Source organism: Apodemus sylvaticus, chromosome 5, assembly GCF_947179515.1.
Source record: "Apodemus sylvaticus chromosome 5, mApoSyl1.1, whole genome shotgun sequence".
In the NCBI taxonomy this organism is placed as follows: Eukaryota; Metazoa; Chordata; class Mammalia; order Rodentia; family Muridae; genus Apodemus; species Apodemus sylvaticus.
In genome coordinates this window covers 140,293,721-140,312,558 of record NC_067476.1, presented here as the reverse complement: position 1 = coordinate 140,312,558, position 18,838 = coordinate 140,293,721, and the positions used below count along the sequence as shown (strand labels likewise).

Sequence of the window (18,838 nt, the reverse complement as noted above, 5' to 3'; positions counted from 1 at the left end):
CAGAAATCCGCCTGCCTCTGCCTCCCAAGTGCTGGGATTACAGGCGTGCGCCACCACTGCCCGGCTTGTTGAGCACATTTAAATACTCTACTCTTCCAGAAATGATGTGACCAAAGGCCACTGAGGTAGAAAGTGCTCAGTCTCTAAAGTTAGGAGGTCAGAGTTCAAAACAGAGCTGTTTTAGACAGGATGTATGTCTAAAACATTTATTTTCTTCACTATAAAGCCTTAGCTTCCCCCTCTGGAAATACTAGTAATTTAATTAGTTACAAAGATTAGTTAGACAATCTATTTAAAATACCAACCACAAACACATAGTAGACATATATTAAATAGTACTCGAAAGGGAGAGGGAGTGGCACAGGAAAACAGTGGGGGTGAGAACCAAATGAAGAGGCATGTGTATAAAGACGCTATGAGGAAACTCGATTCTCACACAAAGCTAAAGAGTTAATAATAAAGGAAGACTAGCAAGATGGTTCAGTGGGTAAAAGTGTCTTAAGTTCCACCTCCAAGATCTAGATGATAAAAAGAAAGAACCAACTTCCAAAAGTTTTCTGACCTTTTGTACTGTGACATGTAAGCAACTGTCCTGGCTGGTTTTGTGTGTCAACTTGACACAGGCTAGAGTTATCAGAGGAAGGAACCTCCCTTGAGGAAATGCCTCCATGAGATCCAACTGTAGGGCATTTTCTCAATTAGTCATCAAGCAGAGAGAGCCCCTTGTGGGTGATGCCATCCCTGGGCTGGTGGTCTTGGGTTCTATAAGAAAGCAAGCTGAGCAAGCCAGTGGAAGCAAGCCAGTAAGGAACATCCCTCCCCCCACCCCCATGGCCTCTGCATTGGCTGCTGCTTCCTTGACCTGCTTGAGGTCCAGTCTTTCCCCAACTTGCTTCTTGGTCAAGATGTTTATGCCCTAAGACAGCAACATTGAGTCTTTTCTATCAAATACTATAAAACTTGGGTTTATGACAAGGAATTCAAGTCTTTTTGTCTCTCCTACTTACTTTGTAAGACTTCATGCACATGTTTTAATTCCATTCCCCTAAAATCATTATTTAGACAAAGGCCCCTGCTATAGTCTTGGAATGAAGTGGTTAACTCTCCCCCCCCTTTTATTTCCTTTGTACTTTTATTTTCTTCTTCTTATTATTATTATTATTGGTTTTTTGGATTTGGATTTTTCAAGACAGGGTTTCTCTGTATAGCCCTGGCTGTCCTGGAGCTCTCTCTGTAGACCAGGCTGGCCTCGAACTCAGAAATCCTCCTGCCTCTGCCTCCCAGAGTGCTGGGATTACAGGTGTGCACCACCACCCAGCTGTACTTTTCTTTTAAAAGTAGTCAATCTTAAGAGACTATAGGAGGCTGAACCCTAGGCTATGGAAAAGAGACACAGACCCTACCGGGTGTTAGAATAAAAACAAGCCGGGCGGTGGTGGCACATGCCTGTAATCCCAGCACTCTGGGAGGCAGAGGCAGGCGTATTTCTGAGATCAAGGCCAGCCTGGTCTACAGAGTGAGTTCGAGGACAGCCAGGGCTATACAGAGAAACCCTGTCTTGGAAGAAACAAATCCAAAAAACCAAAAACCAAACAAACAAAAAGAATAAAAAACAAGTACACTTCCCTTCTCTGTGTGCGTGCTTCTCTACCTCTGTGAACAGTACATCCCTGTGATGAAGAGAAAAGTTTGCCCTGCTCAAACTCTTACTGGAGCAATGGTCTCTTTCTTTGCAAATTTATTTCTAATAGCATGCATGGCATCTATGGACATAAATTAATTTTTTAAATTCTTAAGTGGGAAAGAACAAACTAGCAAAAAACCAATTATTTGATTTTTTAAATTGAATCATTAAAAATAATGATTCTAATTCACATGATGATAGTAGAGAGGACTCAGGGACAAACCCCAGTCAGCAAATCAGAGTGTAACACCACAGGAATGGGCTAATTAGACAATCTGCTGTGCTATTCTAAGATCATCTGGATCTTGTACTACCAGCCAAAGTAAACCAAACAGGAGTGCTTTTGAAGCACTTTTTTCTAAAACAAGTACACTTACGTTATTGACACCACAGGGGACTTAAGAAGGCTGTTGATGAAGATGTAGGAGAGCTGACATTTCTGTTTCAATCTTTGCTACAACATATATATGAATGCAAATGACCTTGGCTCTGGAGAAGAAAACCCTGGAATGAGACAGAAGAGATTTGGAACTTGGTCTGAGCAAGTGACTTCACTTCTAGATCCTTAGTTTTTTCTTTCGTTATCTCAGTATTATTCCACTACGGGTCTACTCTATTATCACTATCTCCTCTTCAAGGTAACAGTAAGGTTCGGAAAGATTAAGCTACTACTGACAGGAACTAGAATTCTGAGTATGTCTTTCTATTCAATTCTACTGCATTATCTGTTTGTTAAAAGAAAGGGCTGGATTAGAGAAAACAAGGCATTTCTAGAGCTGGGAGAAAAAAACCAAGATAACAAGTAAAGTGAATAAGTAAAGACAGACAGACAGACCAAGATAACAAAAACTGGTTTCAAGAAGATTCTAAATATTCTAGGGCAAGATAAAGTAATTTTTTTAAATGTACACAGTTATTTTGCTCACATGTAGTGTCTGTGCACCAATTATGTGCCTTGTACCCGTGTAAACCAAAGAGGGCCTGAGACCTCTGAAAAGCAGCCAGTGTCATTTCTTCAACCCCTAAAACACTACTCATGAAAAACCTTCTCATGAGGCTGGAAAGATGATTCCATGGTCCACAGCATTTGCTGCTTTTGCAGATTACCTGGATTTGGTCACATCAGGCAGCTCACAACTGTAAGACCACCAAAAACCGAGGGTGCCTTAGCACCCTACGCCTGGGAAGGTGACACTCACATCACTCGCGAGAAACGGTCTCGATGCAATAGCATGAGGATTTCTTTATTCCAGAATTCTGGGTTCCATAGCCATACACTGCGCAGGGTTAGAGGACTGTGGACCCTGAGTGCAGAATTGGGACAGCTTTTATAAGTTCACAACGAAGCCTGTGAATCACCAACCAATCATTCCTTAGCATCAAGAGCCCTCGAAATGCGAGCCAATCGATTTGTACCACTCCATAGTTTTTAGGCCAATCAGTTTAAATTATCAGAGCCCAAGCTCAGTGGACCAATTAGCTTATTTTCTTGGAGTCTATAACTGCGTGAACTCCTGGATAGGTAATGGCGTAAGCAGTTTACAGAAGCAAGATAAACTTAGCTCATTTCTAGTAACCTTGTGGGGCCAGGATCACCTATTCAAGGCCTTTTTGCCTAGGTCTTAAAGGGTGGGCTCTGGAATGTGACCTTTTACCTAGTTTCTAACAAAGAACACAAAGAGCAGGCTCTGGAATATGAAGTGTTTGGGGCTCCTTAGAAGGCTGGAGTTAGGCTGTATTTTCTATTCTTTCACAACCAACTACAGCTCCTGCTCCAGGGGAATTTCTTCTAGCCTCCAAGGGTTCCCACCAAGCATACATACACATAAATTAAAAAAACAAAAAAACAAACAAACAAAAAACTCAAATCCTTCTCACAAACAAAATTTTCTTGACCAAGGGCAAAAGCCAGAACACAAATACAACTTGAGAACAAGGGAGTGGGCCCTCAAGCTTTCTACCCTTGTTCCTCCTTTTATAGTTGAGGAAACTGAATTTTAGGAATGAATTGCTTTCCTAAAGTTGGACAGATTAAGTTCAGAGCCTGAGTCACTACTTTTTAAATCTAAGTATTTAAAACATGATTTGAAAATTTGTTTAAGTTACTGACAGGTGGACACCACCTATAGATACTAGGTCTCTTGCTGTTTCCTTTCTTATTCTCTCTGTTCCCTTTTTTTTCCTTTACCTTTCAAGGAGCAGGAATATTTTTGGTTTATCCCTGCACCAGTGTCAAGGAACAGAGCAGTTTGCATCACTGCACACAGGAAGCAGGGAAAGGGAGAATACGGCCCCAGAACATACAGTCCAAAGGTGAACCTCAGCAACCTGTTTCCTCCAATAATCCATCAGCAAGCATCACAATAACCACAAGGGAAAAGTCAGTAAAATTAATCACACAGAAGATAATGTTAGAGGAAAGACTCAAATCTCAGTATAAATCTGGCTACTTTCTTTAAGTCCATATGGTTTCAGGTTTTGAAGAATATACTCAACAATTAGAAAGAAACAGTTATTCCTTTAGAGTCTTTGGACTCTCCCTATGCACTTTGTAAGGTAGCCATAGGTACAGCTAACTCTAGAGATGTAAGGGAATGGTGATAAAGGTAGAAGAATGGAAACTCAGATAAGACAAAAATGCCAGGCCAAAAAGAAAAAAGAAAAAAGAAATGAAAGAAAGCCCAGAGGCTTTGCTTCCTCTCCCAGCTCATCCTCTGAAGTGGCCAGAACTACAGTTCTGTACCACCAGGGCCAGCTCTTCCATCTCTGCTTTCATGTTAAAGGGATCTTTTGTAATAGGTTGCCCACTACCTAAATCCCATTAGATAGGTTAAGTTCCTTATATTGTCTCTTGACAAATGATTTTTTAAAAAAAAACTGTCTATCATAGTATGGTCTTGAACCTAAGATGGAGTGGCCTTGTGCCTTCTATCATTCATTCGTTATTTTCTTTTTAAGGAACAGTCTCTGGAAGCACCCAGGCTGAGCTCGAATTTCTACAGCCAGAGCAGAACTGAACTTTTTGGTCCTCACGCTTCAGCCTCCCCAGTAACTGGGACTACAGACCCTCGCTACCGTGCCTCACTTCTCATGATCTCACCACAGCTACCAACAAACTTTGGTTTCCTGAACTGTAGCTTCCAATTTGCCGGTGGTGGCGCACGCCTGTAATCCCAGCACTCTGGGAGGCAGAGGCAGGCAGATTTCTGAGTTCGAGGCCAGCCTGGGCTACAGAGTAAGTTCCAGGACAACCAGGGCCACACAGAGAAACCCTGTCTCAAAAAAACAAAAACAAACAAAAAACAAACAAAAAAACAAAAACAAAAACAAACAAACAAACAGACAAAAAAAGAAAAAAAAAGGTTCCAATTTGCTAACTTAGATCCTGATTTCTTGGCAGTATTCTTAGTCTCAGAACTCCCTGTCACCACCAATGTTCCTAGCCGTGTCTCTTAACTGATCTGACCTACAGGACCTCTCTTACTTAGCTATCTTCTCTGCCCACTAGCTCAGTGAAAGAAAAAAAAAAATCTTTAGCTTTAATGAAAGTAAAAGGGAGGAGGGTCCCCTGCACATATACACATAGTAATAATAAATAAGTACAATTTAAAAACCATCTAAGCCTTAAGATAATCCATGAACCAGACATAATAAAACCCCTCAATAAACTGGGGGGAGGGGTTTACAAAGGAATTTTCTTAGCTTAGTAAGTCACCCACAAACAGATGTTAATGGGGTAAGACTATGTACTACATCCTAAAATAAATGAGAACTAGATAAGGTAACACTCTCATCAGTTCTGTACCGCACCATATTACTAGAAAGAAAGAGGTACTAGCTGGTCAGAGGATTGGTTTTTTGTTTGTTTGTTTTGTTTTTTTGTTTTTTCAAGAAAGGGTTTCTTTGTGTAGTCCTGAATGTCCTGGAACACACTCTGTAGACCAGGCTATCCTGGAACTCAGAAATCCGCCTGCTTCTGCCTCCCAAATGCTGGGATTAAAGGTGTGTGCCACCACAGCCCAGCGGGATTTTTTTTTTTTAAGGCAGCTGATTATGAGATTCTTCTACTGATTTCATTTAAAACATTCCTATGTCCTCTTCCTTAAGACAACTTCTCCACAGTCTAAGTCCCTCTGCTTATTTCCTCTCTAGACACTAAAGAATATAACCGCCTTTATATTCAATGCCTTTTGTTTCTTCAAACACAGCCCACATGCTGTGCAAGGACTTCTGACCTTGCTGAACTGCACTTTTTTTTTTTAGATTTATTTATTTATTTAATATATTTGAGTACACTGTCACAGTTTTCAGACACACCAGAAGAGAGCATTGGATCCCATTAGAGAAGATTGTGAGCCACCATGTGGTTGCTGGAAACTGAACTCAGGACCTCTGGAAGAGCTGTCAGTGCTCTTAACCACTGAGCTATCTCTCTCCAGCCCTGAACTAAACTCTTGTGCCTAGAATGTTATTTCAAAATACACAGAGCTCAATACTTCAGCTTCTGCACTGACCTTATTGTTTAAGTGAGACCTTCCTTAATCAAAGGCCCCCTTATCCTACATTACTTTTCTTCATAGTTATTCATTTTTCTGCTTTCTTCTAGAATGTAAACCACAGGATCAAACTATTTTATTCACTGCTAAATCTCAAAACCTCAAACCATGTGCAATACATAGAAAACAGTAATAAATACTAGGTAAATGAATAATAAGTATCTTCAAAACAATCATATAGTAAAATGAATTAAAAGGGAGAGCTATGATCCAAAAAAAAAGTCTGAGGAATTTACAAATCAAAAATATCAACAGAAACCTCTCAAATTGCTATGAAAATGGAATAAATTTATATAGATTTAGAATGTTCCTAGTAATACAGTATATCCCATAAATAACTACCATGATAAACTAAAACCACAGCACCACCCCATCTTAGTACAGCACACAGATGTTTGTAGGACTGTTAACCACCTTTATATTCAATGCCCTCCTCCGTTCTATTACTTTAAACTTATTACCATTTTTTCACCCTTTTTATTACTGTCAGCTTCCTGCTTTACCTCTAGCTGTTAATTAGTGTAGCATAGTTCTTCTTGTTGCTTTTAATTTTATCTGCAGAAATTAAAAGAAAGATTGCTAAACTTGTAATAACATGTTAAAAATAAGAATAAATTAGTACTATGCAAGGACTTAGGGATAAAAACGTTTTGCTTCCCTGTTTGTTTTTCAGCTGGGTTTTGGGAAACTGTTGAATAAACCATTATACACATGCTTATATATTACACTTATTTACATAGAATCATTCACTTTTACACAGGGTTTCTCTGTGTAGCCTTGGCTGACCTGGACCTCACTCTGTAGACCAGGCTGGCCTCAAACTCTAAGAGATCAGCCTGCCTCTGTCTTCTGAGTGCTAGGATCAAAAGCATGCGCTGCCACCACCCAGCTGAACAATTCACCTTTTTAGGTAAAGTGAAATGTTTTCACAGGATATTAAGTTCTAAGATTGGCACACAACATGGAAAGATCAGAATTTGTAGAACTTTAGATCATCAAGACAAAGATGTTAGTAAAAACCTGAAGATTCAGAGTAGGAAGAAAAACGAGAACTTGCCAACACTATATTCAAGAGTACCATGTGGGCATTATATTCCTCTGTCAAGCAGACAGAGGTGAAATACAAAATTACCTAAATCAATGGCCAGGGGGGAAAATACTGTCTAGTGAGAAAACTGGAATGAATGACCAGTAAGATATACAACTTCAAAACAAGTATTCTTTTTCACTAACAGTTGGGGTGGGAGTAGGCAGTTCTTCTGAGACAACGGAAACAAGCAATGTACATAGCTGGTTAGTGTTGAAATGGGTTCTTTAAAAAATTTGCTTTAGGGCTGGAGAGATGGCTCAGCGGTTAAGAGTGCTGACTACTCTTTCAGAGGTCCTGAGTTCAAATCCCAGCATCCACATGGTGGCTAACAACCATCTGTAATGAGATCTGACGCACTCTTCTGGGGTATCTGAATACAGCAACAGTGTACTTACATATAATAAATAAATCTTTAAAAAAATTGCTTTACAATCTATACTACGGCAGAGGCCTCACAGCCTGGGCACCTGAGTGCATTTAAACCTAATCCTACAGAACACATGATGCAAACTGCAGCTGCCAGCATTGCATAGTTCTGTCACCTGTGCCCTGAAATCCATTTTCCCTATGATAAAATATTGCTCTGGGTAGGTCCTGCAAAAGAAAAGGACAGAAAGATGGGGGAAAGATTTATGGCAGAAATTCCCTAAGGAAAAGCCTCCCTTTTGACATTGGGGAATAAGGTTGCAAGCAGGTCTCACTTTGTCTCGTTCGTGCTACTTACTGATTCACAAACTTTCTAACTTAGATTTTTCCATTTGATTCTCTACATTATCACTGAATGGTTGGTTGCACACACAAAAGACAGATGGCAGGGGGCTGGGGATTTAGCTTGGTAACAGAGTGCTTGCTAAGTAAGCACAAAGCCCTGGGTTCAGTCCTCAGCACCAAACAAAAACAGAAACAACAAAAACATAGTGGCCAGGAGAGATACAACTGGACTAACTGGATACTAACTGGACACAAGCTAAGATGTAATATTAAAAACTAAGATCTACCAAGGTCAACCAAGCTGTCTATGTCCTTAACTCCTATCAGTCCAACTTCTAACATACCTTCAGTTCTAGAAATTTCCTTCTTCCAGTCAGATGGGTCACTTCCTGCACAAGTTGTTCCTATCTTGTACTTTTTGATCCCCTCATTATAAATTCTACTGCTCACAATGGACCCCAATTCCTCTCCATACTTCTAGGCTCCTCAAATAACTTGAATTTCTGAAGAGGGCTGTCTTCTTACATTTATAAACAAGCAAACAGCAGAATTCCATGGAAACTAGCAAGCAGCTCATGGAAAAAATCTGTCATATCATAATGGTATTCACAGTGACCTGATTCTAAGATCAGCTTTATAGGTTCCTAGATTATATGCACTTCCTGAATCTCAATTTCTTCATCTATAAAATGGAATTGTTAGACAGAGTGAGATCTAGCATAATACAGTCTCAATGTAGTTAGTGACTTCCTTCCCTCCCTCTCTGAGCTGCCCAACGCCCACTTCACACAGCCCTGCTGGATCACTTTATCCTTACCACCACTCAATGTCACATTCTACAGGACAGAGCAGACTTAAGATTTCCTGATGCTAACATGGGGGGGAGAGGGATCACAGAAGAAACTGGAGTCAAGAAGATCCCCAATGGCTTTGAGAACATATCAACAGAATTCATGAGAGAATATACATAGCTTCTAGGCCCTGAGATATATATACCCTCTCCTCTCTCATAGCACTGGAGAGCAACAAGGAAAGCAGCCTGCTTTCTGGCAAATGATCCCAAACATTCTTTTTTTTTTTTTTTTTTTTTGTATTTCACAATTTCTTTTTATTAGGGTCCATAGTCTGCTAAATAAAAGCACTTAACAAGACATTTTGAAAAACTATATACAATTTATGTCTTAGGAATTTCATTTCATTCAAAAAACAAAACCATACAAACAAAAAAATCAGTGCACATTCACCTAATTTAAATGCTGTTTCATCAATGTGTCTAAGTAAGATACCTGAATGTGGAAGACTTGATTCCAACACTCAAAGTCACCCCAATAGTATAAATATGTATTACAACAGAGAAAAGTTTGTCCTCTCATTAAAATTAGATACAGTCTAATTCAGCATGTAAAAAATAATCTGGAGCATATGGATAAGCATGCATTCACACATGAGCCGAAGCAGAGTCAATACTTTCAGATCCACTTTATTTCCCTTCCCCCCCCCCTCACATGCAGAACTTCTCACACATTTCTTGCAGCTAAAGTCACTCAATGTTGCCAAGGTACCATTTCATCCCTAAAACTTTGTTGGCATCAAAATATGACAGTTACCAGCGTTAAATCCATAAAATATTTACACAGCACAGGACATGAGCTTTAGCCATTTGGCAATTACACATAGAAGAAGACAAGAGCCCCACTCTGCATGCTTGGGATGGATAGCTCACTGGTCCCCATCTGGTGACAGTACATGGGTTCAAGGGCAGCAGAGGCAGTAGGCAGTTACTTCAGAAAATGCGGAACACTATGATCTGGAAGCATGTTATGCTGTCACCCAAGTGTGTACCACACCACTTCCTCCTCCAAGGTGGCCTCATAATCCTAGAATGGCAGGTCCAGCTGATACAAACTGGAAAAAACACAACATTTATTCTGTGGAGACATCCTATTCCTAGGCACATGCTGAGACTTTGAACTTGTCACATTCATTCGTGTTTTTTAGGTTCTTGGATCCAGCAATTTGGCACTCAACTGTTACTTCTTGGTAACACCAGACTCAATTTTGACCTGGACAGCAACTAGGGGCTGTCGATATCCAATGTGCCGTTTTTTTCCCATAAATATGGAAAATACTTTAAGTTCATAAGTCCATATTCAGGATAAGTTGCTATATTTGCTATGTTTTCATCCTTTATCACACAAGTTATATGTGGAGCTCTATCCAGGACCAACTCAACTATTCTGTTCATTTTCACAAGAATACAAGGTTGTCCTTTGGAATAGCCAAGATCAGCATCATTCATACCACTACATTCTTGAAGCAAGGAAACTGGAAACTGACACACACTATAATCTGGACCCTTCTGATGAAAGTGTTCAATCAGGACAATCTGTAAGATTCTTCTGTTCTTCTACAGAATATGGCTTTAGGAAACTCTTCAGGTCTTCAAATTTCTCGTAAGTATGTGGCTCAGACACGCTGTATGCATATTCCAAGGCTGGGGTCTGAGAAAAACCCTAAGTCCTGGACTAGGAACCTGGTCTCAATATCTCAGAACTTCATCATTCATAGTCTGGAGTATGGCCCACATTGTGAATGTGAAGAGTGCAGCCAAGAACCCATAAAATACTAAGGAGAAGAGCAAGATCAGGCCCCAACTCTTGGAGGTGTGCCCCAGAAACTCTCTGCTGGTCGGCTTGTAGATGAACAGCTTCCACTTGGCCAGGCTCTGGTGGAAGGATTTCTTCTCAGTCTTCATCATGATGGGCGTGGAAGTTGAGGTGAACTGAGGCCAAGGAGCTGGACGGCAGCCAGTGTAGCCCAGCAATGGCGATGGGGAACAGAATGTCCAGGAACAACTCTCATTACAAGACCACTAGAGTCAACCACACCTCGCCTCAATCCCAAACATTTTTAAAGCAAATGCACGAAAGTGACCTCAATCCTTCTCCTAAGCCAGTAGGCCACCTAGGCTCATATCCAACCTCTAGAATAATCCAACACCTAAAAATAATAACCACTCTAAGACTGTACAAAGGCTGAAAGGAATTTCTAAACTAATGTAGCCCAATGTTGCCCAAACTGCCCGGATACTCCCGCTCACCAGTACCAAGAATGAGTTTAGCCAGCTATTTCGTCCTTTGGGGTATGGGGTCAACAGCAGCTGTCTCTAGAAATAGGGCTCACCTGTAACAGAAAAAAAGAGGTCTGTCAAGGGTCTTACCCTCATAACACTTTGCATCCTGGCTCAATACTGAATATATGATTTTCAGACCATGTTGAGTGTGAAGAAGAAAATTTAAGCACAGTCATGAAAGAAAAACAGGACTCAACAACTGGCTCACCAAGAGGTTTGCCCTCTGACCAACACACACACACACTCGTACAGACACAATTAAATTAGTAAGTAAATATTAGAAATAAGGAGAGATAGAGTCCACCATGGAGAGGAAGGAGGGCATAACAGCACATTGGTCAGGAAGCAGAGAACAGGCTGTGTTATAAAACCGCAAGGCCTTCCCACAGTAACCTACTGGTGGCGCCATTTCCAAAAGTATCCATACTCTTCCAAAATAGCGCAACCAGCTAAGGAACAAAGTATTCATACACATGAATTTACAGGTCACATTTTTCAAACCACAATACGAGGCATTTACCATACTGGACCACAATCTTTTTTCCCCACTACTTAGAGGTATCCTACACATGAGCATGCTATGGTACATATGTGGAGGTCAGAGAACAATTTGCAGGCATCAGTTCTTTCCTCCCTTCCCCATATGTGGGAATCAGTTATTAAACTGGGTTATCACACTTGGCAGTAAGTTCCTTTACCCACTGAATCATCTTATTGTCCCCTCCCCCTATTTAAAGATCGATTTTATTTGAGGGCTGGAGAGATGGCTCAGTGGTTAAGAGTACATGCTGTTCTCCCAGAGACCCATTTGGTTCCTAACACCAACATCAGACATCTGATAAAACAGTTGTCAAGTGTGGCTCCAAGGCTCTCTTCTGGCCTCTGTGGGGACCTGCCTCATACAGGCTATTCACTCACAAACAGCCAGGCACACACAAATAAAAATAAGAAAAATCTTAACACAGACACACAAAAATAAATATTATCAAGGATGATGGTTTATTTTATGTGTTTCTGTGTGGGTTTATGTGAATGAATGTTAAATATGTTCAGATACCGTGGAGGCCAGAAAGTATCAAATCCCCTGGAGCAGCAGTTAGAGAGGTACTTGTGAGCCATTGGATGTGGATGCTGGGGACCTTATGGTGTCACTTTGCCTGAAAGAACAGCAAGTGCTCTCAGTCACTTAGTCACTAAGCCATTTCTCCAGCCCTACATGCTAAAGGTTGAGACCATTAACAAGTAGGCTTGTCCTGAAATATCTGACCAAAGCACTTTATACACTGATATGGAGACCTTTCTGAGAACCAGCATTTACTGGGTCCTGGGTACATATTCTGTCCTAATTTCTGAGAAGCACATTATTATGGCCCAATTAACTGCAAGTTAGACTGAAGAGAATTGCCCTTCCCTTAGACTATGTTATTTTAGAATATTCCATTTAAAAATAGGGAGCAGATTCTACAAAAGTATAAGGAAACCAGGAATCTATAATTAGAAGCAAAGAAAAATAAATCAGGAATATAAAATTATGGGAACAACAGAACCCAAGCAGTAAAGATGTGGTTAATCAAACAAAAGGCTCAGTGAGATAAAAAGGTAATATTTTAAGGAGTAGAAGACTATAAATTTGACAGAAGCAATCATTTTCTGTATTAGTAAACAAATGCTTAAATAGTATGTCTTTATAGGACCCTTAGTTGTTTACAGTGAATGACTTCCAAAAGGCTACCTCAAAGGTGGTGCTGAAGTGGTATCTTCCCGGGGAAGGAAAAGAAAACAGACTGGGTTTCCTTGGCCTCTGGAGTAGCAACCAAGACAGGAGAGAGCAGGCACAGAAAATAATCACTAGTTTCAAACTCCCTCCAGCAATGCTCACCAGCAGAGGGCCTCCACCAACCTACTACTGCTACAATCAGTACTTCTGGGCTTCCAACTGCTCACACAGAGATAATCAAAGATTAGCACTCAGCCAACAGCCAATGTCCACAGCCAAGCTTGCATATGGATTTACTAGTCCTGTTCCAGTGTCTCTAACCTCCCACTTTCAAAGTTGCCTCAATCTTTTTTTTAAAAAGATTTTACTTATTATATGTAAGTACACTGTGGTTGCCCTCAGACACCCCAGAAGAGGGTAACAGATCCCATTACAGATGGTTGTGAGCTACCATGTGGTTGCTGGGATTTGAATTCAGGACCTTTGGAAGAGCATTCAATGCTCTTAACTGCTGAGCCATCTCTCCAGCCCTACCTGCCTCAACCTTCCTATGAATCTTGCTTTTCTTATTAACCTTGAAACAACTATATTGTGTAGTTCTTTTAAGATTCCTCCCACTCACAAAGATATCTAGTCAAGACTAGAAAAATAAATCAAAATGTGTGTTGCTTCAAGACCTCTTAACATAAATATGTAGTCGGGTCTCAAAGTGTTCCAGCAAAATCCCACCCTATTCCTCAACAAAGCCAGATGACATATTACAGATCAGGAATATTACAGAAACCCTGATAGGTAGCAGGTAATTTAATGAGACAATTAAGAACATAGTATAGATCACAAAAATTGAAATTCAATCCAGGCAGTCTCCAGCCTGCCTGGAGGAATGTCCTAAGAATACAACAGATGTGCAAATTCTTGTCTTTGCATATTCTAGGAACTAAAAGCATTTCTCCTTTCTCAGCCAAAGCTGTCTCCAGTTTTCCCCATCCTCCTTCCCTAAGAAATTATCAAGGGAGGCACAAGTAATTACTGTTTTCTTTTCTCCATGCTAATGAGACAGTTGGATGGTTCCCCTTCCCCCTCTAGAGCTAGGAGAATCTAAGGCTTTATAATCAGAAATCAACACACTAAAGCACATGCCAGACAGTGTTCTGTACAACTGAGACTATATAGAAGATGGCTTTTCTATCCCTGATGAGAGCTGCACTGAAAGACTATACCACCTGACAGAAGAGGTCAGATGAGAGCTAGTAGGGAATCTGTCTAAAATCAGAGGCAAGTCAACAGCAAGGCCACAATGAGCTTCCTTATTCCCAACCAGTGTGCTTTAACATTATCCAGACTTCCTGCAATATACAATCAGTGTGGAATTCCCTCAATGCTGGGACTGTTGGTTTCAAATTCATGTCAGTTTTGAGACAGCAAGAATAACTACCCACTCTGGAAACAGTTTTGCTGAAACTCAAGGAACAGCTGGATGTAACTCCCAGGGTTGGTTCCACTCCAGTAACTGAGTTGTGCCTATTCCTAGACTCTTGCTATTAAGAATAGCTACAAATGGTTACAATCTTCACAGTTGAAGGTGGTGAATCTCAAGCACATTAAGATGCTAGCATAAATTAATACTCTACATTTATAGGGGAGGGAAACTTTGAGGAAAAGGTCAAAAGGAAAAAAGAATATGCTTTGTCACTGACCCTTGAAGAGAAGTCCCAAGTCTCCCAAAGTAGCCATCTGTACTAGAGCTTCTAAAAACCAAAGATATAAAATGAATTGGGTAATGTCAAACTGAAGGCAGAAGGGAGTCTGGAATCCACCATGTCTTCCCCACCATGATAGACTGTACATGGAAACCATGAGCCAAAATATACCCATCCTCCCTTAAGTTACTTTTGGTCAGCTATTTGGTGACAGCAACAAAAGGGGGGGGGGGGTGACTGGTGGGAGCTGGAGAGATGTTTCAGAAGTTAAGATATTTTCCAGAGGATCAGAGTTACAGTTCCTAACACCCATAAGGGGCAGCTCATAGCCACCTATTACCCATATCCAGGAGATCTGACATCCTCTTCTAGCCTCTGTGGGTACTTACATGCATAATATGTGCATACAGATGTACACATAAATCATAAAAAAATCTTTTTAAAAAAACAGCACTCCAAAATGGGACCACTGCTGCATTAAACCTGACTCATGTGGTTAGCAGGAGTTTGGAAGAGATTTGCAGTAGGCATATGGAAAAAGAACTGAAGACTAAAAGAAGAACTAGAATGGTATAGGCAGAGCATACTGGGTCATTGTGGAAAGCCATCCTAAAGAGAGTGCCAAAGACTGGAAAGACAAAAAAATGCAAATAGTAAAGACTGGAGGCCTAACAGAATGGTTCAGTAGACAAAGCATTTATTTGACATACAAACCTGATAACTCAAGTTCAATTCCCCAGATCCCACACAAAAGTTGAAATAGGAACCAATTGCACAAAGCTGACTCTCACATCCACACTTGTACCATGAACAGTGTGTTCCCTCCCATTCTTCATTCAATTAATAAATACATGCACTTTACTATTTTAAATTTTTATTTTGGTTTACGGTTTCAGGGTAGATATGACTGCAGGAACACAAGGCAACTAGACACCTATACAATCAGGAGGCAGGGTTGAGATGGATACTGTGGTTTAGCTTGCTTTTTCCTTAGTCTGGGTCCTTACCCCCTATGAAATGAATGTCACCCATGTTCTTCCTTGCTGATGGCTTTCTTAAAACACATTCATAAACACCCAGTGATTCTAAATCCCAAATGACAATGAAGATTAGCTATCACTATCAGGAATAGTCTAGAAATCATTAACGCTTGGATTACAACTACTGCTTCTGTTCTTGATGGCAGAAAACACTTTCCTAAGTGACACTGTGGAGCAGGATTGTCTATCTAGACTTCTCAATAGGCTGGGTCCTTTTTTTATTATTCCAGTGAAGAGCATAGTTTCTCTTTAGCAGTGCTAATATTTTCAACAATTTACAATCACTTTGCCACATCTACTCTTTCTTCAACTTTGACCAGATTTAAGCTCTTTTCCTCCTTTACTATCTTTCTGCTTTACTTGTTTTCTCTCACTGTAAGCCTAGGTAAACTTAACAAGCAGTAACTTTACTATAGCCTGAGTGTAAAAATGTCAGGAAATATCTTCCACCAAATTAGTCTCTAGTACCTTTGAATTCACCATTTTCATGTTTTTAGGACTTGGACAGAATGCAGTTGGATGCTTTGCTAGAATGTAGTAGCCCTTGCTGGCCTGGAACTCACTATATAGACTAGGCAGGCTGGCCTTGAACTCAAGAAAGGTCCACCTTCCTCTGCCTCCCAAGTGCTGGATTAAATTAAATGCTAGACTAATAAACACCGCATCCCACCATCTCTAACCTAACTCCAACTGTTTTCTAGGACATTTGTCTTTCCAACTGAAGAATCTTCACATTTACAAAATTCTGTAAGATGGGCTGGAGAGATGATTAAGAGCACTCAACGATTAAGAGCACTGACTACTCTTCCAGAGATCCTGAATTCAATTCCCAGCAACCACATGGTGACTCACAACCATCTGTAATGGGATCCAATGTCCTCTTCTGATGTGTCTGAAAAGAGTGACAGTGTACTCATATAAAATTAATAAATAAACCTTTAAAAAATTTTTTTCATAAGAAAGAATCAGACTGATAATGAGGCTTACTACATTATATTCACAATCATCTAAGTCTTTAGGCAGTTGGATGACTGGCCCAAGGTTACACAGCTATTGAAAGCACATTAGTATTTTCCTACATAGCAAATGTCTTTTTCTAACTATGATATTGATAGTCCAACAAAGTTGTTTTTTACAAATGTAAGAGACATAAAAAACAAGTGTTATCTGTTGAATCATGTTGCTAACTTCTTTTAATATTGCCAATCTATTTCAGGCTGAGTTTTAATGTTTTCTTCTTACAAAATCTATATATTAACTAACTTGAATATCAGCCAACCTTACTTTTCTTTTTTTCTTTTTCTTTTTTTTTTTGTTGTTGTTGGTTGGGGGTTGGGGGGGACACAGTTTGTTTAGCTCTGGCTGTCCTGAAACTCATTCAGTAGACTAGGCTGGCCTCAAACTCAGAGATCCATCTGCCTCTGCCTCTCTCATGTGTCACCAGTGCCTTTTCTGTGTAGTGCTGGATAGCCAGAATTTTAGGTTTTGTGGAGTATGGCAGAAATTCCTGTAATATTCAGCATATCACTGTAATACAAAAGTAATCACAGATAAACAAGTTCTTTGGGTATATAGCTGTTTAACAGCCCATGATCATATTGTACTGATAATTATTCTTAGGAATACATAATATATACTGCTATCTGAGCCCTGTATCTTCTCAATGGATTCAATTCTTGTTGTCTACTGGATAAAGTTTAAGCTCTACCTTCATCATCTACCATATCCTTTCCCTGTACACTACTCCAATGGCAACTGTCATAACCTAGTAGCTCCTAACTTTGACCAAACTACTTCCTAATACCTACAGTGCTTTTTCTCCATCCCTCTGCTATTCCCTATTCAAGAACAAATGAAAAAAGCTTGGTATATCTTTGTAGATGATCAGTGGAAAATTAATTTTCTCACTTTTCTTGACCAGCTTCAGATAAATCTGTCCAGCATATCATCCACAAATTGAGTGTTAAAATCAACTTTTCACAAGCCTGCCTGTCTTAACTTACTAGGTGCTCTTGAAAGTAGAAACTGTATCTGTGTACTGAGTATCTATGTACCTCATTTTTTCAGTACCTCGTATATTAAAGCACTCAAACTTTCTAACACTGAGTAAGGTTTATTCTGCCCTGCATAATTTTTCATATACAAACAGCTGTTCACTGCCCCGCCGCAATTCTACAGTTCTCAGGAACAGGGACTATGTCTTATTCAACTATATCTCTTAACTATTAGCATAAAAAGTAGCAGCCAGTGTCTAGCGATTTTAACAGACTTCTCTGATTCTACCAGAATTCCTAACTCAGTAGTACTTTAGTTGGCTTAATAGACTTAGACCTTGTCCTCATCCTAAGATCTTTCCTGAGGCTAGCCTGGTTAACTAATTAAGACTGCACACTCATCGATATTATACAAAGTTAGAGAAATTAGAAATATGTGAAGAGACTTCTGTTTTCAGACTTTCTTGTTCCTAACCTCAAATTATGATTTTTTGTTTTTGTTTGTTTGAAGTAGGACTTGATTAGCTTTGAATTCCTGGTGATCTTCTTGTCATCGGCCTTCAGAGTGTAAGGTTTACAAGCTCACCACCACAGGTGGCTAAACAGCATCTAACCCTAAATCAACAGTCTTCCTCCTCCCCCCAACCCCCACCCCCAGACAGGGTTTCTCTGTATAGTCCTGGCTGTCCTGGAACTCACTCTGTAGACCAGGCTGGCCTCGAATTCAGAAATCCACCTGCCTCTGCCTCCCAGAGTGCTGGGATTACAGGTGTGCGCCACCACCGCCTGGCTAACAGTCTTCTAACAAATGCCATTTCCTTGGTCTTCAAAGCAGAGAATTTCACTCAGAAGCTGAAGTCCAATTTCAACTTAAGAAAAAAGAATCAGATATATATGGTAACAATCATTTTGATCACCATTGTCAGGGCACACAAGCAGAGATTGTGTCCAGAGTAAGCCTGCAGTTCACCACTGCAGCTACCCTAGCTTTAAATCTATGGGACCAAAGACTAAGGTGTTGATGAGAAAAGCAAAAGAACTTTTCTAAGCCCAGAAGAGAACAACATTTCATCTGAGTAACTGAGCCTGCCACAGGCCTGGGGTTCTTACTATATCTGCCATTTCAGGATTACAGCTGTCAAGTTTTAATTAGGGTAATTAGAGTTTAAAATATAATTTCATTTCAGAGGTATTTTAAACAGATTCCATTAAT

At 40.1% G+C, this 18,838-nt stretch overlaps 1 protein-coding gene and 1 pseudogene across 5 annotated transcripts in view; both read right to left on the bottom strand.

Moving 5' to 3' along the window:
• Positions 1 to 18,838, bottom strand: part of Raly (RALY heterogeneous nuclear ribonucleoprotein) — a 75,093-nt gene that overhangs the window by 36,561 nt on the left and 19,694 nt on the right. For 2 of the 5 annotated variants that reach the window (XM_052184013.1, XM_052184017.1), the window contains exon 1: positions 11,148 to 11,224. The exons of 1 other annotated variant lie outside the window; for it this stretch is intronic. The gene's annotated coding sequence lies outside the window, so the exon portion shown is untranslated. Of the gene's footprint in view, positions 1 to 2,061; positions 2,189 to 11,141; positions 11,225 to 18,838 lie in introns of those variants that run through there. 2 more of the 5 variants (XM_052184015.1, XM_052184014.1) reach the window with 2 other exon arrangements.
• Positions 5,053 to 11,220, bottom strand: LOC127686117 (sodium/potassium-transporting ATPase subunit beta-3-like; annotated as a pseudogene).